This window comes from Odocoileus virginianus, chromosome 22 (assembly GCF_023699985.2).
Source record: "Odocoileus virginianus isolate 20LAN1187 ecotype Illinois chromosome 22, Ovbor_1.2, whole genome shotgun sequence".
In the NCBI taxonomy this organism is placed as follows: Eukaryota; Metazoa; Chordata; class Mammalia; order Artiodactyla; family Cervidae; genus Odocoileus; species Odocoileus virginianus.
The window spans coordinates 18,872,877-18,900,116 of NC_069695.1; the positions used below are offsets into that span (position 1 = coordinate 18,872,877).

A 27,240-nucleotide genomic window follows, 5' to 3' on the forward strand; every position below is an offset into this window, starting at 1 on the left:
TTCAGAGCAGTTTATAAATAGCCTGCTTAGTTTCAGCCAGCAGGTAAAAGCTTTTGTCAAATCATTCCTCCTCCCCGAATCACTGTTATCTGGGGCTCCCAGGAAGGAAAAGTTAAGAATTACATGTTTTTCTAATCATTAAGGAAGCACAACTTGTGGCCCAACCAGCAGTGTTCCATTTCCCTACCTATAATTGACCGATATGATTTGGACCACTCATGAACACCTGTAACATTTTTTCTTCTGAGAAAAATTCTCCTAGATTATGACATAAGATTCAGGAAAACCAAAGTCCAAAAATAATTTAGAAACAAGGTTCAGATTCACTCCATGAAAATTACTTTAGCACATCACTTCTTCACCAAAAAAGAAATGAGAGCATAAGCAAAAAATAGCCAATGTTTGAAAGAATAACATGGACAGATGAGGAATCAGGGTGGGAGGGGGGCTCCCCGGAATTCCCCACTCCTGTTCAAATTCTGAAGTGGAATGGCATTTCCCCCATATAGTTATGTGGGGGATATCTGGCATTATTACAGTTATATAATTAAATACATTAAACATTTTCCCAGGGCTTCCCTGGTAGTTCAGTGGTAAAGAATCCACTTGCGATGCAGGAGACTCAGGTTCGATGCCTGGGTTGGGAAGATCCCCTGGAGAAGGAAATGGCAACCCACTCCAGTATTCTTGCCTGGAGAATCCCATGGACAGAGGAGCCTGGGATCACAAAGAGTCGGACCTGAGTTAGCGACTAAATCACAGAAACTTCCTTCCCTAACTCATTAACATTGATCCTGTAACTGAAAAATCCATAAGCCTCAGTCCTTCAGACATAACCTCATTCTCGTGACTCCCACAGGATCTTGAGTGGAAGGCAGCCTTTCCAAACAAATCATAGATCCTGATCGCAGTTACTTTCAACAGAGGTGAAAAGCAGGGTTTTGGGTATAAGTGTCATTTACTTGAGAAAGGGACTTCCCTGGTCATCACAGGGTCCCCTTTACATCGGAAATGAGGCTCCATTTACGACAGACTGTCTCCCTGCTGTATGAGCGACTCAGGGCTCCCTGAACAGAGACCCACCAGTGTTTATTATTTCCGTGCCCACGCTGAAGTAGTGACCCAGGGAAATTGCCATCTCTCTGCTGAGGTGATGAAGCCCTGGCATGTGTCCTCAGGTGCCCATTGTTACTGGAATGTCTGATATGGGGGGGCTTCCCAGGTGGCACTAGTGGTAAAGAAACCACCTGCCAATGTAGGAGACGTAAGAGAGGTGGGTTCAATCCCTGGGTGGGGAAGATCCCCTGGAGGAGGGCATGGCAACCCACTCCAGTATTCTTGCCTGGAAAATTCCATGGACAGAGGAGCCTGGAGGTCTACAGTCCATGGAATTGCAAAGAGTCAGACATGACTGAAGCAACCTAGCATGCACGCACTAATATGGTAGGTTTGGAATACTTGCTTAGAAGTTACCTGGACATAGTTCCTTAGTAGGTATTTTTACTAATACTTATAAAATATGTAATCTTTAAATTGTGTATCTTATAATCATATAAATGGGAAACAATAGTCAATTAAGTAATTCCAGGAAAAATCATGCCATCTCTTATCCCACCACATAGGCATGTCAGAGCTTCCATCCAACCTCTTGTAATCTTGGAAATTAGGTAGACTGTCATTTGTGAAAGATATCTTGAATGTGTAAAATTAGCACTTAGGTCAAAATGTGAGAGTGTGAAAATGTTGGTTGCTCAGTCGTGTCTGACTTTCTGTGACGCTATATAGCCCACCAGGCTCCTCTGTCCATGGGATTCTCCAGGCAAGGATACTAGAGTGGATTGCTGTGACCTCCTTCAGGGAATCTTCCAGACCCAGGGATCGAACCTGTGTCTCATTTTGTCTCCTGCATTGGCCGCCGGGTTCTTTACCACTAGCACCACCTGAGCTCTGCTCAACCTTCAGGAAATCCAGCCGCAACCGTCCCCCAGACAAACAGATTCATTTAGTGGGGACCCAGAGCTGAGAGCACAATGTGCTCAAGTGCGCGGCACCACGCTGGCTCCCCGCCCTGCCTTGAGTGGTGACCTCAAGGCCATCCCGCCACTTGAATTGCGTCCCCATCCTCCGGGGTGGGAGCCGTGGGCAGCAGCGGACGGAGGAGTCTAGGGCTGTTCCGCAGAGCTGCCAACCACACCTTGGGTTCATTTCCAAGTGGCTGCTCAGCACCCAAGGCAATCTGCTTCCCAAATGAACGTGTGGAAAATTTCCTTTTTGGGAGCCCAGTGAGGTTTGGTGGGGGGTTTTTGTTTGTTTGTTTGTTTGTTTGCATTTCAGAGGCCTTCAGGAATGTGCTCACTGCCACTGGACATCTTTGTTACTCCAAAACATGAGACTCACTCCCGGTGTCTTTTCAGAATCCTGACATCTTGGAAGCCACACGTGATTGGTTCATCCAGGGCATGGGTTTGAGACATATGTGATGTGTTTTTTAAGCCCGTGGCATTTCAGCGAAAGCAACCAGCTGATGGATATGGCAGTTCTTTTCCAGAATAAAGCGGGGCTTTGGCTCAGGTCTTAATCCCTAAGAGCACAGAGCTTTTAACTCCTGGCTTCCCAGGAGCAATTCCGCCTGTCCGGAACTGCAGACCTCTGCTCTGTGATGCTTCCTCCCTGGCTTTCCAGGGCTTGTTTCGTATATACGCTCCGGTCCAACCTGACGACTTCATTAAGGATCATTCGCACTTGTAAACCTACTGGCTTTGCGAAGAAGATGTGAAGTTTCAGCCTTACACACTGCTGGCGGAAAGACTCAGAGAAGATAACCTATTTACATACTAAAAAGGTCAGTGTCGGACAGTTCGCATCTAGAAATGAATTCGCCGCTGCCGGCAACTGGAGCAGAAGAATTGGGGAGAAGGCCGCAATTTTGCTGTCTGTCTCTCTGTGTAGAGAGCACGCGGGAGTAAAGATGCAGGATGTCTGTGCGCGGTGGTCAGGGAGAGATGGGCAGGTGGACAGGCTCCCTCTCTGATCACTAACCAGGAGGTGACTGTGAGCATGTAGAATGCATGTAATGAGCATGTAGAATGTCACCTACTAACAACTGTAATTGATTTGAGGTGGAAATATATGCGTGATAGGGTTTTCCCAGTGACTTGGTGGTAAAGACTCTGCCCGCAGTGCAGGAGAACTGGGTTCAATCCCTGGATTGGGAAGATCCCCTGGAGGAGGACATGGCAACCCACTTCGGTATTCTTGCCTGGAGAATCCCCTGGACAGAGGACCTGGCGGGCTACAGTCCATAGTGAAGCATGAAAGAATCAGACACAACTGAGCGACTGAGCACTGCTTACTTACCCTGTCTGCTACATTAGTAAAGGCAGACCTTGAGAGGGCTAAAGACAGTTCCTTTTGTGGTCTTCCCTTTCAGAGCCTTTTAAAATATCAACAGCTTTACTTGGCTAATTCATGTTGAAAGAATCTTAAAAGATGTTGCTATAAAGTCCAGAGTTTTTTCTGGAATCTCTGTAGTGATTTTGTCCTTGCTTGTTTGTATATTAAAAGCAAAATAATGAGGGAATTAAGATTTGTGTGTGCTAAGTCGCTGCAGTCCTGTTGGACTCTTGGCAACCCCATGGATTATAGCCTGCCAGGCTCCTCTGTCCAGGGGATTCTCCAGGCAAGAATACTGGAGTGGCTTGCCATGTTATACCTCCAGGGGATCGTCCCCACCCAGGGATCAAGCTCACATCTCTTATGTCTCCTGCATTGGCAGGTGGGTTCTTCACCACTAATGCCACCTGGGAAGCCCATTGACATCCATCAGTTCAGTTCAGTTCAGTCACTCAGTCGTTTCTGACTCTTTGCGACCCCATGAATCATAGCACACCAGGCCTCCCTATCTATCACCAGCTCCCGGAGTCTACCCAAACCCATGCCCATCGAGTCGGTGATGCCATCCAGTCATCTCATTTTCTGTCATTCCCTTCTCCTCCCGCCCTCAATCCTTCCCAGCATCAGGGTTTTTCCAATGAATCAACTCTTCGCATGAGGTGGCCAAAGTACTGGAGTTTCAGCTTCAGCATCAGTCCTTCCAATGAACACCCAGGACTGATCTCCTTTAGGATGGACTGGTTGGATCTCCTTGCAGTCCAAGGGACTCTCAAGAGTCTTCTCCAACACCACAGTTCAAAAGCATCAATTTTTCAGCACTCAGCTTTCTTCACAGTTCAACTCTCACATCCATACATGACCACTGGAAACATAGCTCCATCTAAATGTCAGGATATAATAGAAGAGTAAAGTCCCTTTTGAAGGTGGAAAAGGCTGTTCAGAAAGGCTGGGGAGGAGTGTGGGCGGAAGTGGACTCTGACTCCTTGGTGAGAGTGGCCGGCACCCTTGTAGCCTTAGGGCCAAGGCCACTCAGAGCTCTGGTCCCGAGGGAGCACCCCATAAGGAGGGCCTGGCTGGGGCTCCGCTCTCAGCTGCAGCCTCTTCCCTGAGTCCCCCGAGGTCGTCGTGCCTTCAGGGACTCACAGCAGCAGCTGGCACCCAGGTGTCCCCCCGGGATCCTGAGCTGCATCCCACATCCAATGCACCCCCCACCGGGGGACCCTGGGAACCAGACATGGACCTGGGCCCATGGTGAGGAAGGCGGCGGCTTCCAGGAAGGAAGCAGGCTTTGCGTGCTGCTCATCCAGGCAGCCGGTGTGCAGTCCACTTAGGGCTGCATCCAGCAAGGCTCTGCACCTTCCCTGCCTCCAACTAAGGGAGAGAGGCCGGTGCAGGGACAGGCCGGCTCCTCCTTGCCATCAGCGGGTCACAGAGATTATTTGAACCAGCATAGCAAATGGCCAGTCTCAGCCTTCACAACGTCTGTTTCTCATGACCCTGGTTTTGAAACAGGGCAGCAGTGTGGCTGTGTTGGGGAGGGTGATGCCTGGGCAGAGATGCCGTCTGTCCAGGGTTCCACCGAGGCAGCCCTTGGTGGGGAGGGGCCATGAGAATGCCCCCAGAGGCCGCCTCCCCTCACCCCCTTACCTCTCTTGCAGGGCATTCGGCCACACAGATGCCCCAGGCCCTGCTCCAGCCCATCTCCATGTTGTCCTTGTCGGCCCAGCCTTTCCGGGACCCTCCCCTGGGCCAGCTTGGCCGACATGCAGGCCTGCAAGGTGGCCGGATGGGCACTGGAGGAGGTTGAGAGGCTGCTCGGGGCGGGGGTGGGGGACCTGCCTGCGGCCATGTTTCTCTTAGTTGCGGAGACCCCATGTCAAATTCCAGGTCCACACTTGAGGGAGAAGCAGACCCTGACCTGAGGAAGCTCGTGAAGCCCCTGGGTGGGCCCTGCATTCCCCCCACCCCCAGCCTTCTCCAGTGCCGGCTCTACCACCTGCCCCCCAGGGCAGTGGTGATCGCTTCAGCCCCGCACCACAGGTTTCCTGTGAGGAAACACGTACCATGTGAGCCCCCAGGCGTGTGCCCTGACAGCCCCTGGTGAGTCCCGCATGCACTGTGCCCGAGGGGGTCCCTCTGCCTGCCCCACCCCCAGGCCCCAGGTCCCCTGTTCTCACTCCAGGTAGCTCCCTGCTGTCCTGTGTCCACCCACAGCCACAGGTGAGCAGGTCAGCCTCAAGTTTATTAGTAAACTAGGTCACCACATGACGCCGGACAGAGGGGAAAATGGATTCAGTTCAGTTCAGTTGCTCAGTCGTGTCCGACTCTTTGCAACCCCATGGACTGCAGCACACCAGGCTTTCCTGTCCATCACCAACTCCCGGAGCTTACTCAAACTCATGACCATCGCATCGGTGATGCCATCCAACCATCTCATCCTCTTTCATCCCCTTCTCCTCCTGCCTTCAATCTTTCCCAGCATTAGGGTCTTTGCAAATGAGTCAGTTCTTCGCATCAGGTGGCCAAAGTATTGGAGTTTCAGCTTCAGTATCAGTCCTTCCAATGAATATTCAGGACTGATTTCCTTTAGGATGGACTAGTTGGATCTCCTTGTAGTCCAAGGAAACATTTCATGCAAAGATGGGCACAATAAAGGACAGAAATGGTATGGACCTAACAGAAGCAGAAGATATTAAGAAGAGGTGGCAAGAATACACAGAAGTATACAAAAAGATCTTCATGACCCAGATAACCACGATGGTGTGATCACTCACCTAGAGCCAGACATCCTGGAATGTGAAGTCAAGTGGGCATTAGGAAGCATCACTAATTCATGTCACTGATTCATGTCAATGTATGGCAAAAACCACTACAATATTGTAAAGTAATTAGCCTCCAACTAATAAAAATAAATGAAAAAATTAAAAAAAAGGAAGAATCACTATGAACAAAGCTAGTGGAGGTGATAGAATCCCAGTTGAGCTATTTCAAATATTAAAAGATGATGCTGCGAAAGTGCTGCACTCAATATGCCAGCAAATTTGGAAAATGGATTATATTTTAATATAAACGTGTCCATCAGCATTGTCGATGCTCACTCAGCTGACCCTGAACCCTGAGAGGTGAGCAGACACCTCACTCCACTCCCTGGGCTTGTATCCCAGAGCCTCTCACTGAGCCCAGCACTGAGCAGAACTCCCAGTAAGCATTTGTTGAGTGAATGTTGAATGACAAGGGCATTTGAGCTGGATTTTGAAACAAAAGTGGGCTACGTCCAAGCAGAGAAAAGAAGGGATGCCAGGTGCAGGAAGAAAATCAGAAGTAGGGGTGACACCAATGATAGTGAATAGTATTGATGCAATCAGGAGGCATGTATGTTTATTTGCCCATTTTAAAGACAGGGAAATTGAGGCACCGGAGACTGAGCAACCTCTTAAGGTCACACAATCAGAGCCACATCCTGAGTTGACGTCTCACCCCCAAGCATGTTGCCCCCTGGGCTTCAGGAAGGTGGGCCTGGGGTAGGGAAAGGGCCAGGCCTGGACCGAGCATGCAGGCCAGCCAGGCGGTACCCATGTCTTGGGCTAAAAGTCCTATTGTGAAGCTTGTGCAAACAGCAAAGACCCACTAGGAGGTGAGTGTGAGAAGGGGCTGGGCTGGGCTCGGCGGGTGAAGCCGCAGCACAGGAAGTAGACGGGACACAGGACGAAAAGGTGAGATGAGCCAGGCTGATTCCTTTTATAGCCTCGGCTACGCGGCCTGGCACTTAATTAGGCTAATGATGTGTCAGCGACGCGGCCCGCAGGCTTCATCGGGAAGAATGGGAAAGCAGTGGCGCCATAAAAAATGGAACTTTGGGGACAGGATCCAGTTTGGGGGCTGGAGGATAAGATGATGAATTTATTGTGGGACCTTCTGAGTTCAGGTTCCCTCAGGTGACAGACACCCGGGGCAGAAATACCAGATGGGGCCTCACCAGGCACAACCCCCAGAAAGCACGACCAAGATCGGAGGCCAGTGGGTCCACACCAGGGAGCATAGGAGGCAGGGCAGGCAGAGGCCGGCAGTGAGTGTCCAGGTCACAGGGCTCCCGCTGGGGTTGTGGGATGGGCTGCAGGGGATTTGGGAAAACTGTGCATGTGTGCATGTGTATGTGTGTGTGTGTGTGTGTGAGTCGCTCAGTCATGCCGGACTCTTTGTGACCCCAAGGTCTGTCCATGGAATTCTCTAGGCAAGGATACTGGAGTGGGTTGCCATATGTGTGTTTTTTTCCCTTAAGAGGAGGGCCACAGCTTTTGTTAACTTCTTGAGGGTGGGAGGAGCATTATCCCAGAGCAGGAATCACTCTTATGGAATATTGGAATGTTTAGAATTTAGAATTCTAGTTTCACAACATTAGAGTTTCTTTAGGAAATTTGTGTTTGGCGGGGGTGGGGGGCGGTGAGGAGGGGGTTCTGATCTGACAAGTTTCAAGTTTGACACTGAACAAAGTGGAGTTTGGGGGTGATTAAAGGAAAGTAGCTGGCCCAGCACAAGTCTACCCAGGCTGGGGCACGTCTCAGAAGGGAGCTGGTGAGGGAAGACCAAAGATGCCACGGAAAATGATCAGGAAGCCACAGTTACAGTTCTGGGCTCTCTGTAATGGGTACACACGGGATCCCAGCCTTTCATTGCTGAGAGAGGTCTTGTACATTTTCTAGATTAAAGATATAGCAGGTATTGGAGAGGCTTCTGTGACTATGGTCGCCCGGAGGGAGGCATCTCAGAGACAACAGACCGCGATATTCCCTAACACTGACATACCTTTGACTTGATAACTACCATTAGATGCCCCTGAGGACAAGGACCACATCCTAAATATCCCTCTGAATTCTCACATTCTGTAGCACATTTTTCTGGCACCAAAATTGGTCCCCAAGAAGAGTCTTTGGAGGTTCAAAGTGTGGGTGTAGTGATGGTTCTGTCTGTATAGTTGAAAATGAGGAGGCTCCCTAGGGTGCATCTTGATCTCATCCACTGAGGCCGTGTCTGTTCTGTGTGCATGCATGCTCAGATGCTCAGTCGTGTCCGACTCTGCGACCCCATGGACCATAGCTCACCAGACTCCTCTGGCCATGAAATTTTCCAGGCCAGTATACTCAAGTGGGTTGTCACACCCTCCTCCAGGGAATCTTCCTAACCCAGGAATCGAACCTGCATCTCCGGCATTGGCAGGTGGATTCTTTACCACTGAGCCGCCTGGGAAGCCTGAGTCTTCATTAAGAGTGGCGAGTGAGGGAGTGAGGACTTGAGCTGAGCGGGCTGGGGGAGCACTATTCCTTTGCTCTTTGTTCCCATGGGGCAGAGACTGGAGCAGGGCTCAGTGGCTGGGAGGATGGGGAGACTTTAGGCGGGTCGTTGTCTCTGGCAGGAGATGAGGTACAGGATAGTCCCGTGTTTGCTTTCCTGGCTGAAAGGATGCCTCCACTCCAAGCTCTGTTACCTGCCTGGGCCTTTGGCACCTCGCCCGGAGGTGGGGGCTGGCTTTGAACTCCTTTCCTGTTTCTCTGGCTCTTTCTGCCAGAGCAGATTCTTTCAGAGCACAGGCAGGCCATGAAGTCAATGCAGTGGTTCTAAACAGAGAGATGAGACCAGATAACAGCACATCATCCCGTTGCAGAGGTTACTGTTCTGTGAAACCTTCGTTAGGAACGTGTGGGTGAGGACACACGCAAGGGGTAGTCCCTGGGGAGCACGTTTCTTACTCTGGTCGTGGGAATGTTCTATAGATGGGTGCGAGCATTTAAGAGTAGGGGCTAAATTAGTCTTGTACCTTTTCACATCTTTATAGCAAGTGTCTTGCCAGAGCAGGTGTGAGACAGATGTGCAAGCACGTGGGTGAATTAGGGACTTTTCTGCAGCCCCTCCTGCCAGGTGTCCATGGGCACAGGCAGGCGGATGTGAAGTGTACACTCATCACAGGGTGCCACTCGGGGATGCCCGTCGTCTATGAGGTCACTTTTATTTCTTACATTCAAGAACGTGCAAATCGCCCCAGCCTCATCCAAGGGCTCCCTACATGTCCATTAGCTCTGAAAGATGATGGTCACTTCCACACAATCTTTGCACAGGAGGGAGTGTTGAGAAAAAGTCAGGATGGTGCTGCCTAAGCAGAGCAGCCTTATACAGTCAGGCCATGAAAAAGGGCAACTAACCAACTCCACTGTTGACAAAAGAGGCCTAGGCTGGAGGCACAGTCCCCAGTGGCCCTGGAGCCAGGACAATCAGGCGCACGGCGGCGCTGGCTCAGCGAGATGGGAACACGGACATCAAGAGAGATTTAAGGGAGCAGCAGCCCCACTGAAGGAAATGGGCCTGCTGGTCTGCACGAGGTTGCCTGGGAGGGAAGTCAGGTGGGGCAAAGGGCCCAGCTCAGAGCCTGCACAATGTCATCTCTCTTAGTCTTTCCAAACTGCTGCGTCATCCTCGGAACTCACTGACTCAGTGTCCTTCCAAAGCAAAACCGGGGTGTCTGCTGTGTGATGCCACACCCCCGAGAATTCGGGGAACCACGTATGCTGCCTCTGTCAAGACCAAGGTCAAGGTCAGCCACCCTGGGCTACAACAGGGCCGCCATCACCTTGGGAAAGCAGCTGCATCCACACAGCTGTCCTGGGTAGAGACAAAGGACGGGACAACAGCCTCCTTCTTTGTGGACTTAGCGCCATCTGACCAGTTCTCTGCGCTGACCTCAACATGAAGACGGAGACACGTGCCAAAGGGAAGCATGAAAGGGAAACCTTCTGATGCTGCCCTGTGACCCAATGAAGTTCACCTACCGTATGCTGAGAAAATCTGTAGCAAATGGGCTTTCTCCCGAAGCTCAACACAGAATAAATTTCTCAGGGGGAAGAAATCCTGACTAGCAATATTGAGTGATGATGCCAAATGATGATCCATGCCTTTGGATATTTTAAGTTTAGTCAGAAAAGTCTGCCTCATTAGATTTCGTTGAACTTGTTCTTTACTTTGGAAAAAGGTAGGTTGAGTAGAATCAGAATCTCTGTCCAGAAAGACAGAGAATTTCAGACCCAAGGAAGACAGAAAGGAGAGTGTGAGGCTGTGCGGGCTGGACCACCTGTCCGCAGTGTGGCTCCGTTTACCCTTCGGTTTAGCACATTATTTATCCCCATTTAAAAACCCAATCTATCTCTGACATGGACAGTGATTTCTTGGCTCACAGTACTAAGAAGAGGGAATGTGATCCTTTTTTAAAATTTGTATTTGTTTGTCCAGAAGAGGACATTTTAACCTCTGAAAACCATCAAAGCAATACTTCAGCTCTTTTTGGAGAACAGTAGTTGCCGGAGCGTGTGTTTACAAGAGACCATCTCTGGAGCATGTCCCTGAGCCTGGGCCGAGGGCCCAGGGACCCTGGTGCTGGCGTGGCTTCCCCAGGCAGCCAGAGATTGAGACACAACCAAGGCGTGTCTTAGCTAATTCCTGGTCCCACTTTTCTATGTGAATTTCCCTGCTGTGACCCCAGCCTTCGCCTGGCACAGAGCCCTCCCAGGAGAGTCCTCCTTCCTCGCCACGGCTCTTACCCACCAACCTCGGCAACACCTGGACTCATTTCTCGTTGTCACAGTTGTGTGTGTTGGGGGTGTTCCTGGCACTTAGCAGGCAGAAAGCAGGGATGTCACTGAACATCCTGCAGTTGGCAGGGCAGCCCCACAGCAGGAAGGATCAGCCCAGCGTGGGAGTAACGCTGGGGTAGGAAGGCTGTCCTTGAGCATTGTCCCTGAGGTCAGCATCCGCTAATTCGGCCCCACCCCCAGCCCACGGGCAGAGCCTCAGGATTCAGCCCCAGCATCTCCTGCCTTCCAGCTCTGGGCTCAGCCCCAGTGGAGCATCCAGCCTCCAGAACTCTCTGAAGGGGAGAGGCTGCAGGCTGCCCCCCAGAGACACCCAGTCTCCTCCTCCCAGGCACCCTCTCACCCAGGGTCCCTGGCTCTGACTGCACGTTAGGGCAGTGTCAACCTGGGAGTCCAATCCGTGTGCAACCTTCGGGCAGATCCAGCACTGCTGATTCAGAATCTGCAGTGTGAGCCTGGCCTGAGATGGTGTTTAAAGCTCTCCAAGTGGTTCCGCAAGCTCCAGGAGTTGGTGATGGACAGGGAGGCCTGGCGTGCTGCAGTCCATGGGGTCGGAAAGAGTCGGACACGACTGAGTGACTGAACTGACTGACTGGGCTTCAGCTTCCTCATCATTTTCCTGGGAATTCCCTCAGCAGAGAGTTCCCAAGTCCCTGTTGCTGGCCAGACCCCAGGGGAGGCCCTGGAGGCTCAGGTGAGAGAGAGGCGTCTGGAAAGGGCAGGCGGGCAGCCCTCAGCTCCTGACTGTCCCTTCATTACTGCTGTGTGTGGTCACTGCCCCCCTGCCCTCCTGACCCTGCAGGTCAGGTGATAGAAGGTTCTAGAATGCCAGGGCCCCACCAAGACAGAGGCTGCCAATGCACCATGGCGACTGTCACCCTCCGTAAGTTGGCCTAGAACAAGAGGCCAGAAAAGACAGCAGGAGCCGGTGTCATTTCCGACATGGCGTGTACTAATGTGGCTGGATGGTTACTGTTTAAACCCCCGGCGTGTGAGGGATGCAAAGTGTGTTTTACTCAAACATTGAAGGACTAGAACCCAAGGTGTTATTTCCAGTGAGTGTTTTGAATCAGGCTTTTCACGTCACGCCGCGGGTGGCTGAGTTTGTGGCGTCTCTGCTGGGCGGTGAGGAGCGTGCCAAGTGCTTCAGGAGGGACGTAGGAAACAGGAAAATTATATGTATCCAGTCCAAGCTCAGGGAGTGCTCTGCTTCCGTTTACTTAAGTGTAAATAAGAGCGGTTTGGTGGAGGGGGGGGGAGACGAGAGGAGGAGGTGCAGGCAGGAGGGAGTCCCAGGGCAGCCTCTGTCTGGGCTGCTGACATGAGCTGTGCTTTGTGACTTGTAACTGGAGCTGGTGGCCTCAGGTCTGCAGCCCCTCGAGGAAGGGACGGTTGGAACACGCCACTCCCTGGGGTGCCTGAGTACCTGTACTGTGACTACCCTGGGGTCGGGGGGACCTGCAATGGACCTGCACCCAGGAAAGGGGATACACTTTATTGCTACAAAGTGGAAGTAGGGCCATCCCATCTGTCCTGGCCCTGCACCTGCTCAGACGGTCACAGAAGCCGCAAGTTCTGTCTACAGGGCTTCCCCTTCCAGACCCAGAGGGCAGGGCACTGTGCCGATGGGGGAGCTGGGGCCTCGTGAGCAACGGTTCATCCCGTACCAGTCTGATCACTGAGCCTCTGCCACTGGTCTAGAACTCTTGAGAAATCCGTGCTCATGAACAGGGTGCAGCTCACACTCCCGGTCTCTGGGTTCAGGGCATGTGTGGGGCAGGGAAGGTGCTCTCTGAGTTGTGGGTCCCCGGCCCCTCTGAGCCTGCCAGGCCCTCCATCTGCAAGGAGCTCAGCATCAGGGCCATGGTCTGAAGCCACCGATGGGAACGTGGCGGGGGGGGGGGGGGACCCTCACCCCCCAGCCCAGCCTCACATGAACCATGTCCTCTGTGTCTGCCACATCCAGGACCCCCTTGTCCACAGTCTCCTTGAGGTCCGGCTGCTCCAGTGTGGCCGTTAAGACCTGCAGAGTCACCACGGGCAGCTTGCCTTGCTTCTCTCCTCCCCGCTCTGGAAACACGGATTGATGTGAGAGGACCTGCAAGGGTTACGGTTAGTGGGTCGACAGCAGCTGGCCCAGGCTTGTCCCAGGGCAGGGGCTCCATGACGGGCAGCCATGCGGAGCAGAGGGGCCCCTGCTGGAGGTCAGCAACCTGCCGGCAGCCACAGTGTTGCCCCCTGTGACCTGCGGCAGGTTGTGCAGGTCACTTCAATCAGGTCTGACTCTTTGCGACCCTGTGCACTGTAGCCCACCAGGCTCCTCTGTCCATGGGATTCTCCAGGCTAGAATACTGGAGTGGGTTGCCATGCCCTCCTCCAGGGGATCTTCCTGACCCAGGGATCGAACCCATGTCTCTTATGTCTTCTGCATTGGCAAGCAGATTCTTTACCATCTAAGCCACCAGGGAAGCCCATGGAGGCTTTTAAAAGCCTCGTTTTAAAACGAACACCCCATCTGGGGTCCCCGGGGATCTCGCCTTCCTCAGGGCAACACTGACAACGGGGGTTGTGTTGTGAACCAAAAGGGCTGGAACCACAGGGCTGGGTTCCTGGATGGGTGTTACTCCAGCAAACTCTGTCTTCTTGGTTCTGGACCCAGGACTCCTCCTGGGCCCGCCCATGTGAAAAGGCAGCGTGGCTATGGGCCTGTCCATGTCCCTGAGACTCGAACTCTGAAACCGTCCTGGGGCTTCCAGAAGTTGGAAACAACCTGCATGGTGGCTACTGGCCATCATATAACCTCAGGATAGCCAAGACATTCCAGACCATGACATGTTTTCAAAGTTAATAAATAACACATTCATTTTGAATGTACTTCTGCTTATAATGGTGTCTGTCACAGAAAGCATTTTAAGTAAGGTTAAAGGAGAAAACACAAACCAAACATCTGGCCAAAGATCACTTCACATTTGCTGTAAAGACTTCAAATATTTTAACTCCATGTGTGTTTACAGCGATCACACACATTTAATTTTACAAATGAAAGCAAATCTTTCTAGGTCATTAGCTCATGTTCCCTTGCTTCACAACCCATGAAAAGTGTCCCAAGTCATTACCTATTTCATTGAGATGTGAATTTCGGTGACTGCCGGTCCCCCTTCCTCAGTTACACCCTCATTTCTTTCCTTCTGCTGTTCCTGGCATGTCCAGTTGTTTGCAGAATTTCACTGCTATAAATAAAACCAGCACATCCTCACTGCTCATCATTTTCATGAGTGTTCCTGGAGATTCACTTGGTATATGAAAGTGGGTTATTGTTAAGGCCCTTGATACAAATTCAGTCCAAAAATTTTAAAATGTAACAGTAGAAATTTAGCCTACTTCATATACGTTGAGTTCACATTTAACAGAATGAACAGCTTTTAATGTAACTTAGCTTCAGGGTTCTGGGGAGAACTTGCTGTCGAGAACAGTTGGACTAAGATGCTGCGGTGCTCTGTGGTCCCCCGAGCTCTGGGAACCCATGGCGTCCGGGTCACAGCTCAGCACCCAGGGGCTCCTGGCAGTGGGGGGTTCGGGGGCGGGCGCAAACAGACTGGAGAAGCAGGCTGTGTTTATTTGTGCGCATTTGTTTACTGACAGCAATCGATGGCATCTTCCTGCTGCTGACACAGACGGACATTGCCCAGGTGATGAAGATCGAGCTGGGTGCAGCCCTGAAGGTTTACAACTCTATCCTCATGTTCAGGCGCTCCCAGGACCTCACCGAGGAGGATGCTGTCTCAGGCCAGGAGGCCATGCGCGGACGCTGTACGTGAGGGACCATGGCTACCACCATGCCTTGTTCTCTCAACAGGAACCTCAGCCGCAGGAACTTGATTTCCGTGTCCCCATGCCCAAGTATGAAGGGGACCTTATAAAGCAGCCGTGGCTTTTACGTTTGGAAGAATTGATGGCTGATCCAGCGCCAGCGATGCAGAAGCCCCCAGGCCCAGCAGGATCCTGACCGTCACCACCGCCGCTCTGATGCATGGCAGGAACAGACCCAAGAAGCCCACAGGATGCATCTTTATCCTTGTCCCTTGCCGTCCAAGAAGCCGCTTCTCATTTTGCAAGGATGAAACTCTCTAGGGTGGGATATGAGGAACACGGTTTTCAGACACACACTGTTAATGTTCTCACCAGCACAGCGTCTGAGCTTGGCTGTGATTTGCCCTCTGGGTGCAAGGAGTCTAAGAGGCAGAGGCCTGGTGCTTTAATGACTTCATGTGAGATGTGTGCGCTTTACTCAGGGAAGTGCGGCTCTTTAGAAAAACAAATTAGTAATAAGCACGTTTTCATGATCCATTAATTCTTATCTAGGTTCCACGAACCATTTCTCAGCTGTGCCGCCGGGTCTCCAGGAGCATCCCTGGGGGTCCCGTGAGAACAGCCAGCCGGACACTTGGCAGAAACTGGGAGGACCCTCCTGAGCTCCGCCTGTGGTGCCCTTACTGCCAGGAACACAAGTCCTGACACAAACGCCCCTCATCCCTCCATCCACATGCTCACAGCTTCCACTCTGGGGGCACCTGGGAGGCTGACGTCCCGCGGGCCATCTGCCTGTGTGTCAGGAGGAGCTGTGTTCACCGGGGCCCTGGGTACCTGTCTACAGACAAGAGGCTTCATCAAGGGAAGAGGTCTAGAGCTGGGTGTCTAGTACTCATTTAAACAAGTCTTTTTTGTTATGAGCCCGTATTTGTTTTGTGTAAGTGACTATATTTGAGACTGAAGCTATGCAAAGTCAGCCTCACAGTTTTGAAAGACAAGCACCTCCTTTCTTATATCAAACAGTAAGAGTTACCAACGCCCTGTGGAATGGGGGCGCCATTGTTTTGGTTGGGTTTGGGGGTGGGATGCGGTTTGTTTTTTACTTTTGCCAGTGGGAGAGAAAAGAAATAAATAGAATCAATCCTACGGCACCCATTTGCTTCAGTTAAGAATCTTAGGGTTTAAGAAAGTTGCTTGGAGAGTTTATCAAACTTCAAGTCACTGAGGAAAAGAGAACGTCTCCTCTCAGAGGTGTGCTTAGATCCCATTCTTTAGAGTCTCACTTTGCCTACATGGCATTTTACTATATTATTGGTTGATATGTGTTTTTTCTGTTTGGCTTTTCTTTTTTAAACTGCCACATACAATTAAAATTCCTGCTTCTGCTTTGTTACAATTGTAATATGTTTTAAATGATAATAAACAGATAAAATAAAAACCCCTGCCTCACTGCCTTCATGAGTATGATAGCCTGGAGGCTGTCCCCCCCACCCCATTCCCTGAAGGACCAGAGAGAGTAACCCTGCACCCCTGAGCCAGCAGAGAAGTCAGCCCTTACTGAATGCTGGAGGTGTGTTTCCTTAGGGAAAGTGTTAATGATTTGAGAGGTTTATTAATTAAAAAGCATCAAAATGGCTATTATGTAGGCTCCATGGAAGACAGGAGATTTGTAGTTTGTGTATTTATTACGTGTCATTTCCACAGAAGAATCGAGAACAGGACAGAAGATTCCGAGCCACATTAAGGTTGAACTTTGTGTCCCTCTACTGATGCTGAAGCTGAAACTCCAATACTTTGGCCACCTCATGTGAAGAGTTGACTCACTGGAAAAGACCCTGATGCTGGGAGGGATTGGGAGCAGGAGGAGAAGGGGATGACAGAGGATGAGATGGCTGGATGGCATCACCGACTCGATGGGCATGAGTTTGAGCAAACTCTGGGAGTCTGTGATGGACAGGGAGGCCTGGCGTGCTGCGATTCATGGGGTCGCAAAGAGTTGGACACGACTGAGCGACTGAACTGAACTGAACTGAACTGAAAACAGAACAATCAGACAGACAGAAACTGATCCAAGCTCAGCTTGAATCAAGCTGTTTTAAATTTGGCTTTGAGCATGTGTGCATGCGTGAATGTAACTGATGCAACACATGTGTAAGGTGCTGGACACCTAACAATAGCCATTGAATAGGTCTCAGAAAAGCAACAGCAATCCATTTTCTGAACAATCCTGCAGGAATCTCCCACATATATACTCAAATTTGCATCAAGCTTGACCCCCAGGGGCCCACTCTTAGTGTGGCTCATCTCAGGGGCCCAGGAGCAGATGGGGCAGACCCTAGGATCATCCTGAACATGAGTCCACCACGCCCAGAACCAGCTCTAGCCAGCTCCCTCCCCTGTCCCTGTGGCCTCCCGAAGGGCTTGGAACTGGAATGTTAGGAGGTGAGCTCCTCTGCTCTGCCAGGAACCACCCCCTCCTCCCCTCTTCACCACTGTTAGCTGTCAGGCAGCATCCAGAAATACCCAGATGTTGTGAAGGCCTCCACCGCCCTGGGTACCAGCCTCACCCTCACTCCCCTTTTCTCTTCCTGAGTCCCACCCGGAACATGAGTGAGTCGAGGACAAAGCAAAAACCTGCCACCAGGGCATCAAGAGATACAGGCTTCTAGGATGTTAGAAAGGGTTCCCACAAAGGAGCCCTCATATATATTGCAATGCTGGAAATTAGATCATTAGCAAGAATCCTAAGGGGGCTGGCACTTCTGAGACCACAGTCTTTAAACATCTGTAATTTGAGGTAATTTCTGCAAAAATACATTTCTGTCACTTTCAACAACCAGCAGACATTCTAAGAAAAACCTACCCTTAATCAGCTCTGGCTCAGCTGGTAAAGAATCCACCTGCAATGCTGGAGACCTGGGTTTGATCCCTGGGTTGGGAAGATCCCCTGGAGAAGGGAAAGGCTACCCACTCCAGTGTTCTGGCCTGTAGAATTCCATGGTCTGTATAGTCCATGGGGTCACAAAGAGTTGGACACAACTGAGCGACTTTCAATCAGCTCTGTACTCTCCTTTCCTCCCTCTGGGATTAGACGCTAACCTTACATAACCAGGAGTTTGGGATGGATACGTATCCTCTACTATATTTAAAATGGATAACCAACAAGGACCTATTATATAACACAAGGAACTCTGCTCAATGTTATCTAGCAGTCTGGATGGGAGAGGAGTTTGCGGGAGAATGGATGCATGTATATGTATGGCTGAGTCTCTTCGCTGTTCACCTGAAATTATCACATTGTTCATTAATCAGTTATGCCCCAATACAAAATAAAAAATGTAAAAAGAAAATTGATTAATACATAATGGATGTATTAATTAAAAAAAAAGAAATGAACTTATTTACAAAATAAATACAGTCACAGGCATAGAAAACAAATCTATGGTTCCCAGAGGGGAAGGATGGGGGGAAGGGATACTTAGGGAGTTTGGGATGGACATGTACACTCTGCTATATTTAAAATGGATCACCAACAAGAAACTACTGCATATAGCACTTGGAACTTTGCTCAATGTTATGTGACAGCTCGAATGGGAGGGGAGTTTGGGGGAAAGTGGATATATATAAATCCCTTCTCTGTTCACCTGAAACCATCACAACATTGTTAATTGGCTATGAAGTGAAAAAGTGAAAGTGTTAGTCACTCAGTTATATCCAACTCTTTGCAATCCCATGGACTAATGTAGCTCACCAGGCTCCTCTGTCCATGGGATTTTCCAGGCAAGAATACTGGAGTGGGTAGCCACCCCTTTCGCCAGGGGATCTTCCCGACCGAGGGACTGAACCTGGGGCTTCTGCATTTCAGGCAGGTTCTTTAAGTTAAAAAAAAAACAAATGTGACATTGCAGGAAATTGACTCCTATTTAGGACAGTGCTCTGAGCTAAGACTGCCTCCCCTGGCTGACGCTGACTCTCTGACATCCCTGGGATTCCTTGGTTGAATCACCTTGGGCTGTGAAATCTCCATCTGTTGGGTGAGGGCTGGAGGCAGGGACATAGAGGGAAAAGTGCTTGGGCTTTGGAGCCAGGCCTGGGCTTGAAACCTGAGTCCTATATCTAACCAGGTGCCTGCTCTGGAAGCGTTTCTCAAACACCCAGCACGTGACCAACTTCCACACTCACTCGTTCCTTTTGAAATACTGTGTTTTGATTGCATTACATTTTGCTCCATATCATTTTGAAGAATATTCAGTTTGTCTTTCCAACTCCTGGGGCATAAAAATGTATTCTTGAATACGATGTGTTCCTATGAATACATTCTTAATATTCAAGAATATATTCGTCATGAATATATTTTCTTATAAATACATTCTTCTTAAAAACTGATTTCTCCTTGTAAATATATTCAGGAAGAATCTATTTGTTAATAGATTTTTGAATATTCAGAATCCTTATAAATATATTCTCCCTATGAATAAACATATTAATGAATAATATATTCACAGGAAGTCTTTCTTCAAAAATACATACTGCTCTACACTCTGCCTCTATCTCTCTCTGCCCTTCAGTTTCTAGCTGTGGCAGGCAGCTAGCACAGAAGACACGGAAGAAGACTCTGGGAAGAGAGAGTGAAAACTGATCAAATAGAATTCAAGAATTAAACAAGTGGGCTTCCCTGGTAGTCCAGTGGATAAGAATCCGCCTGACCAACGTGGATGGACCTTGAGATTGTCATACTGAGTGAAGTAAGTCAGACAGAGAAGGAGAAATATCGTATGACATCCCCTATATGTGGGATCTAAAAAGAAATGATACAGTGAACTTACTTACAAAACTGAAACAGACTCACAGAGAATGAACTTATGGTTGCCAGGGGGAAGGATGCGGGGAAGAGATAGGGATCTGAGGATGGACACATCCACACTGCTGTATTTATTATAGAATACCTAAACCAACATGGACCTACTATATAGCACAGGGAACTGATGGATTTTATGCGGCAGCCTGGGATGGAAGGGGAGTTTGGGGCAGAGTGGGTACATGTATATGTGTGGCTGAGTCCATTCTCTGTTCACCTGAAATTGTCACAATGTTGTTAATCGGCTATACCCCAACACAAAATAAAGTGTTTTGTTTTTTTTTTTTTCTTTTTTAAAAAAGAATCTGCCTGCTGATGCAGGGGACACAGGTTCAATCCCTGGTCTGGGAAGATCGCACATGCCTCAGAGGAGCTAAGGCGGTGCACCACAACTACTGAAGCCTGTGCTGCCTAGAGCCCACACTCTGCAACAAGAGAAGCCATGGCAGTGAGAGGCCCACACACCGCAACCGGAGAACGGCCCCCGCTCATCACAACTAAAGAAAGCCAGTGCGGCAACCACGACCCAGCAGAGCCAGGTAGAGTAATTAAAAAGGAAACAAACCAAACAAGTAACCGCTGCTGAGCCACCTGGTGACCTAGTGCCCACACCTTGATCTCTCAGTGAGATTGCCTGCACATTCAAGTCTTGGCCTCATGTATCCCTTCAGGCAGATGACGGATGTTGAATCTGGTGATCAATAAAACACAGCCCAGCCACTCCTGCCGAAAGCCCGGGTGCCCAGGCTAAGGCTGGAATGCACCGGGAGGTCCTTAAAGGCAGTGGTGAAACTTGGTGATGGGCGCAGCGGGCAGCGGGCATGCAGACGCAATGTGGACACCATGGGCTGTCCTGCCCTCAGGACCTCAGAACTTTCAGGGGCAAAGCTGCTGCATCGGATCACTGTGTGCTGATGCAGCTGCAGGAGTTACACAGAGAGAAAATTCAGGGGAAAGGGACAGGGGGTTAAAAAAGAACAAGCCAAAACCACCATGAAAAAGGAAAGGCAAAGTCAAAGGTTGGAGAAGTGAGACTGAGTTTAAAATAGTAAGAGTTTTTCTCCAAATGGTTCTGGGAGTCAGGCTGAGCTGTTCTGTGCAATTTTGCCCACAGGCAAAACCCATCTATTTCCCCATTTATTTCAGCTTGAAATCAGATCGTGTTCCCTTTGATTGCAGAATCCAGCGTCAAGGCAAATCGATCCGTGATGTATACAAAGTAGTGAGAAATCCCAGGTCAAACTCAGAAAAATTTGAATCTAAAATTCTTTTTTTTCTTTCTTTTTCCATTTATTTTTATTAGTTGGAGGCTAATTACTTCACAATATTGTAGTGGGTTTTGTCATACATTGACATGAATTAGCCATGGATTTACATGTATTCCCCATCTGGATCCCCCCTCCCACCTCCCTCTCTACCCGATCCCTCTGGGTCTTCCCAGTGCACCAGGCTCCAGCACTTGTCTCACGCATCCAACCAGGGCTGGTGATCTGTTCCACTATAGATAATATACATGTTTCGATGTTGTTCTCTCAAAACATCCCACCCTCACCTTCTCCCACAGAGTCCAAAAGTCTGTTCTGTACATCTGTGTCTCTTTTTCTGTTTTGCATATAGGGTTATCATTACCATCTTTCTAAATTCCATATATATGTGTTAGTATACTGTATTGGTCTTTATCTTTCTGGCTTACTTCACTCTGTATAATGGGCTCCAGTTACATCCATCTCATTAGAACTGATTCAAATGAATTCCTTTTAATGGCTGAGTAATATTCCATGGTGTATATGTACCATAGCTTCCTTATCCATTCGTCTGCTGGTGGGCATCTAGGTTGCTTCCATGTCCTGGCTATGAATCTAAAATTCTTAAAAAACATTTTTAGTTTAAAATTATTTAAAAAAAATTTTTTAAGAATGTTCCCAATGGCTTTTTCATAATCCTTGAACTGCAACTGATAGCAACTGTGTTAAACACACAGGGCCTATTTGGACATGTAGGAGTCAGTGTTTTACTGTGAAATGCTGGGTCCTCAAGGTCTTTTAGTAGGAAAAAAATCAAGAACTACTGGCTAATACTAGTTTCATTTAAAAAAATAAAGAAAGAAATAGAAAGCGTGTTTATAGGATCTGGTTCCCAAAGATGAATGAGTAGCTTCACCAGCTTGTGGTGAGAAGGGTCAGGTGTGAGTGGTATGTGTTTCCACTAATGCGGTTGTTTCTCTATAAACTGGTTCAGGATTTGCTCTGAAGATTCTCGTGAACACTGTGCTTCAGAGAGCAGCCCAGGTTTTATTTGTCCAAGAAGAAGCAATTCGAATTTCATTTGGCCTGGCCTCTCCAACAAAGAGAGTGAAGCCAGTCAAAAAACACTTTACCAAAGGAAGCTTGGGACTTCCCTGGTGGTCCAGTGGCTAAGACTACACATTCCCCAACGCAGGAAGCCCAAGTTCGATTCCTAGTCAGGAAACTAGATCCTGCATGCCGCAACTAAAAGTTCACATGTTTCAATGAAGACCCAGTGCAGCCAATTAAATAAATAGTTCTTACAAAAGGAAGTGCACTCAGACAGGTTCCTCGGTGTTAGTGACTGAATATTTTTCTTTCATTTTTTTCGAGTTTGTAAAGTTTTCCTCCAGAATAGTCAGCTTAATCTTTTTTTTTTTTCCTTTTCATTTCTCTCCTTAAGAATAAATCTGTTTTTCTCTAGCCTTATGAGTTTGAAATTTGAGGTTGTCCTTCTGGGTTTTTAGAAAGTTTTACTGCCATGACTTTGAAAATTAAGTCAAAGAATAGAAGGTAATATCCCAGAATTGCATCAACATTGATTCAGAAATTTTCTTTAAATGAATCAACAAATACATCTGAACAGAGAGGCCCTTATCTTCATCCACTGTGGAAATTACTGCATTCATTCACTCAACAACTATTTACTGAGAGCCCACCATGTGCCTGGGTCGGGAAGATCCTCTGGAGTAGGAAATGGCAACCCACCCCAGTATTCTTGCCTGGGAAATCCCATGGATAGAGCAGCCTGATGGGTTACAGTCCACGTGGTCACAGAGTCAGATGTGATTGAGCGACTGAACATACACACCATGTGCCGGGTGTAATGAGCACTGGGAATGTATCTGCAGACAAATAAAAATCTCTCCTTTTGTGGACCTTAAATTCAAGTGGGTAGAGACAGACAATAAACCATAAGCATAAAAATATGAATAGGAGGGAAGAAAAGGAGAAAGGTCTAGGGTCTGGTGTAATGGAAATGGTACCCTGCTGGTCCATGGATCTCATGGACATGCTATCAGGCAGCACCAGTGGATGGAGGCCCCTGGCACCCAGGTCCACGTGGCATCCACACGACATACACCTGCACAGACCCAAGTGTTTCTGTTTTTCTGTCTAGGCCTTTCTTCTTGTTCTGCTGTAGTAAACAGTAGACATGCCCTCATATCTCCCCACAGGATCTAAAACAATTTTCCACCAGAGGTGCCATCGCCCACACACATTGCTGACTGACTGGGTCAAGGGAGGGAATATTATTTTGAGTGCCAGGTTGATGTTAGCAATTAAGTAATCTGTTACCTGGAAATGTCTGGACCTTTTTCCCTCCAGAATGGAAGTGGCAATTAACAAGAAGTAATCAGAGATACTTGTAATGTGATTAAGTAAAATTGTCATCAGGCAGGTAATTTTAAATACAGCCATGCTTCAAATACAGACTCATTAATTTCAGCTCAGTAGTGTTCTAGTATTTATTATGCATACAGAAGCATTTAAAATGTGAATATGTTTTCATATTGCTATGCTCAGTAGTCCTGCCACTCCCCCCCCCAAAAAAAATTATCCAACCAATTAATTTCCTCCCGGGGGGAAGCTAAAGGTTAATAATGTGATTGTCGAGTGTGATGCTGAAATAAAAAGGATAATTCTTGATGAAATGGGTCTAATAAGAAGGTGGAAGGACTTGACCTTCTATGGATGCCAACACAGCATTCCAAGAGTAGGTCCTGTGTCACAGCTGTTTTCAGTGTCCCCATTTATCAAATTAATCATTTGGGTGCATGTTAATTTGAAAACTGATTAGCCTTAGAGGATGTGCCATTTTAGGAAAAGCAATATTTAGTGATTTATTTCATTCTAGGCAAGTTCTCTTAGCCTGAAAACTCTCAAACAGTGTGTTAAGATCTGAGTTGGAATCATGAACTTTGTGGGGGAAAGACCAGTTTTTCCACATCTGGGTAGCTGTTGGACACTTGAAGAGTCCTTTGGAAATTGGGAGCACTCTCAGTCAACTTGGGTTATAGAAACTTATTTGAAAATCCTGTCTACATTCTGGGCAGACATTGGAAATACCTGTCTTCAAGAGGAAACAATATTTTATTCTTTTTGTTGCAATGGTGAATGGTATTGTTTCCTTAATTTCTCTTTCTGTTTTCTCATTGTTAGTGTATAGGAATGCAAGGGATTTCTGTGTGTTAATTTTATATCCTGCAACTTTACTATATTCATTGATTAGCTCTAGTAATTTTCTGGTAGAGTCTTTAGGGTTTTCTATGTAGAGGATCATGTCATCTGCAAACAGTGAGAGTTTCACTTCTTCTTTTCCTATCTGGATTCCTTTTTCTTTCTCTGCTCTGATTGCTGTGGCCAAAACTTCCAAAACTATGTTGAATAGTAGTGGTGAGAGTGGGCACCCTTGTCTTATTCCTGATTTTAGGGGAAATGCTTTCAATTTTTCACCATTGAGGGTAATGCTTGCTGTGGGTTTGTCATAAATAGCTTTTATTATGTTGAGGTATGTTCCTTCTATTCCTGCTTTCTGGAGAGTTTTAATCATAAATGGATGTTGAATTTTGTCAAAGGCTTTTTCTGCATCTATTGAGATAATCATATGGTTTTTATCTTTCAATTTGTTACTGTGGTGTATTACATTAATTGATTCAATGCAATCCCTATCAAGTTACCAACAGTATTTTTCACAGAACTAGAACAAAAAATTTCACAATTTGTATGGAAATACAAAAAACCTCGAATAGCCAAAGTAATCTTGAGAAAGAATTACTTTGAGAATTCTTGCGAAAGAAAGAATCAACCTGCCTGACTTCAGACTATACTACAAAGCCACAGTCATCAAGACAGTATGGTACTGGCACAAAGACAGAAATATAGATCAATGGAACAGAATAGAAAGCCCAGAGATAAATCCACGAACCTATGGACACCTTATCTTCGACAAAGGAGACAAGGATATACAATGGGAAAAAGACAACCTCTTTAACAAGTGGTGCTGGGAAAACTGGTCAACCACCTGTAAAAGAATGAAACTAGAACACTTTCTAACACCATACACAAAAATAAACTCAAAATGGATTAAAGATCTAAATGTAAGACCAGAAACTATAAAACTCCTAGAGGAGAACATAGGCAAAACACTCTCTGACATGAATCACAGCAGAAGCCTCTATGACCCACATCCCAGAATATTGGAAATAAAAGCAAAAATAAACAAATGGGACCTAGTGAAACTTAAAAGCTTTTGCACAACAAAGGAAACTATAAGCAAGGTGAAAAGACAGCCCTCAGACTGGGAGGAAATAACAGCAAACGAAGCAACAGACAAAGGATTAATCTCAAAAATATACAAGTAACTCCTGCAGCTCAATTGCAGAAAAATAAATGACCCAATCAAAAAATGGGCCAAAGAACTAAACAGACATTTCTCCAAAGAAGACATACAGCTGGCTAACAAACACATGAAAAGATGCTCAACATCACTCATTATCAGAGAAATGCAAATCAAAACCACAATAAGGTACCATTACATGCCAGTCAGGATGGGTGCCATCCAAAAGTCTACAAGCAATAAATGCTGGAAAGGGTGTGGAGAAAAGGGAACCCTCTTACATTGTTGGCGGGAATGCAAACTAGTACAGCCGCTATGGAAAACAGTGTGGAGATTTCTTAAAAAACGGGAAATAGAACTGCCATATGACCCAGCAATCCCACTTCTGGGCATACACACTGAGGAGACCAGATCTGAAAGAGACACGTGCACCCCAATGTTCACCGCAGCACTGTTTATAATAGCCAGGACATGGAAGCAACCTAGATGCCCATTAGCAGACGAATGGATAAGGAAGCTGTGGTACATATACACCATGGAATATTACTCAGCCATTAAAAAGAATTCATTTGAATCAGTTCTAATGAGATGGATGTAACTGGAGCCCATTATACAGAGTGAAGTAAGCCAGAAAGATAAAGACCAATACAGTATACTAACACATATATATGGAATTTAGAAAGATGGTAATGCAAAACAGAAAAAGAGACACAGATGTACAGAACAGACTTTTGGACTCTGTGAGAGAAGGCGAGGGTGGGATGTTTCGAGAGAACAGCATCGAAACATGTATATTATCTAGGGTGAAACAGATCACCAGCCCTGGTTGGATGCATGAGACAAGTGCTCGGGCCTGGTGCACTGGGAAGACCCAGAGGGATCGGGTGGAGAGGGAGGTGGGAGGGGGGATCGGGATGGGGAATACATGTAAATCCATGGCTGATTCATGTCAATGTATAACAAAAACCACTACAATACTGTAAAGTAATTAGCCTCCAACTAATAAAAATAAATGAAAAAAAAAAAAGAGGAAACAATAAAGAGCTTGCTGATTTCAAAACCTCAAGCTCAAAGTTTCAAGACCCATTTTCTACTGGTGTTATACTGGTAACAGGTATTTGTTTCCACAAACCTGGTTAGCCCCATTTCCATTTCTCTGGAGACAGGAAACCATCACACACACCCATCCTCAGGAGCAACTTCATGACTTTCTAGACTTCAATGAGAATCTGAAAATAAAGTAATAGATGAATGGAACACAGAACCATGGAACAGAACAGAACAACTGGGTCATGTGACTATTCTCTCCTTCATTATCCCTTTTCCAAAACTCCCTAGTAAAGCAAGTATCTAATATGCTGCATAGCCTCACTTGAGACCCCTTTGGAAAGAAAGATGACCTCCTGTAAAATCCTCCACACCTCTCAGGGGTTACCCAGAGCCCTACATACACAGGTCAATTGAATTCAATATTTAACAACTGGACGGTGAGGAAGAGGCATTTGAGAAATATTAAGTAAAGTAGAAACAAAGGTGCACTTTTTCAGAAGGAGCCTCAATGATTCAAAGTTCAGTTTAAGATTTAAAAGAGCTAGTTCTCCAGTCCCTATAAAATCATCTTTCATATATTTTTGAAGATCCTAATGAGATCACTCCTCAGTCTTCTCTTTTGGGGATTAAATCCTCCCTGCTTCTAGTCTGTTTTCATAGATTAACTTTGAAATGTTCAAGTTTTGCTTATACTGTTAATTCTGCTTTTTTCTAATCTTCATCCCATGTACCTTCTCAGCTGTTTGCTTCTAGAAAGGCCTTCCCTTCAGTATCTCTGGATAGTCATTGAGAAGCCAGCTGATGTCACTCTGACCCGTGATTCATTTCTGCTAAAAGTTAACCATGTCGTAAATCTATTCACCCTCCTCC

At 47.5% G+C, this 27,240-nt stretch overlaps 2 long non-coding RNA genes across 4 annotated transcripts in view; one reads left to right on the top strand and one right to left on the bottom strand.

The window, feature by feature from the left end:
* Positions 1–11,848: 11,848 nt before the first annotated feature.
* Positions 11,849–14,755, top strand: LOC110127700 (uncharacterized). 2 transcript variants are annotated; one of them, XR_002310881.2, is made up of 3 exons: positions 11,849–12,082; positions 12,994–13,139; positions 14,670–14,755. It is a non-coding gene; the product is annotated as an uncharacterized lncRNA (long non-coding RNA). The 2 variants fall into 2 exon arrangements; XR_002310882.2 differs by having other exon boundaries at positions 11,851–12,082; positions 12,994–13,115; positions 14,670–14,752.
* Positions 13,974–27,240, bottom strand: part of LOC110127701 (uncharacterized) — a 57,695-nt gene continuing 44,428 nt past the window's right edge. For both annotated transcript variants that reach the window (XR_011482725.1, XR_011482724.1), the window contains exons 3-4: positions 26,453–26,549; positions 13,974–15,154 (exon numbers count right to left, since the gene is read on the bottom strand). This is a non-coding gene — a long non-coding RNA (uncharacterized lncRNA). The remainder of the gene's footprint in view (positions 15,155–26,452; positions 26,550–27,240) is intronic.